The sequence below is a fragment of the Trichechus manatus genome, unplaced genomic scaffold, assembly GCF_000243295.1.
Source record: "Trichechus manatus latirostris isolate Lorelei unplaced genomic scaffold, TriManLat1.0 scaffold00069, whole genome shotgun sequence".
Lineage (NCBI taxonomy): Eukaryota > Metazoa > Chordata > Mammalia > Sirenia > Trichechidae > Trichechus > Trichechus manatus.
Genome location: NW_004444005.1, coordinates 6,515,893 through 6,516,627, shown reverse-complemented (window position 1 = coordinate 6,516,627; position 735 = coordinate 6,515,893).

Genomic DNA, 735 nt, shown 5'->3' with positions numbered 1-735 from the left:
TCTAAAACTTAAGGATGCAAAAAGGTGGAAAGGAAAAGGACAAAAAAGTATATATCATGCGAATGCTAACCAGAAGAAAGTTGGTATAGTTTTATTAATAATAGGGAAAATAGCATGAAAGGAAAAATCATTGGAAGATACAAAGAGAAAGAAACGCTTTATAATGATAAAAGAAGATTTGAAATGCACAATTAACAGAATTGACCTAATTGACTTATACAGAAGTCTGCATTCTACTGCAGAATCACATTATATTCAAGCACACATGAAACACTTTTTAAAACATTGACCATGTTTTTGGTCATCAAACAAATCTCGATGCATTCTAAAGGATCCATATCATACAGGGTAGGTTCTTTGACACAAAACTGGAAATCACTAACAAAAAGATAAATGTGAATTAAGAAACAGTCATCGAAATGAGTAAGAAAAAAATCATAATGCAAATTAGAAAATATTTTGAATGAAAATAAAAGCAAAGCATATCAAAACGTGGGATGCAGCTAAGCAGTGCTTAGAGGGAAATTTATAGCTGTAAATATTGACTTTAGAAAACAACCAAGGCTGAAAATTACTGATCTAAGTAAGCATCCATGTCAAAGAATTTTAAAAGACCAGAAAAATAAAATCAAAGGAAATAGAAGGGAGTGTCAGAAATGGATGAAATAGAAAACAAAACAAAAAGTATGAGAGGACCAACAAAATCAGAAGTTAGTTCTTTGACAATACTCGAAG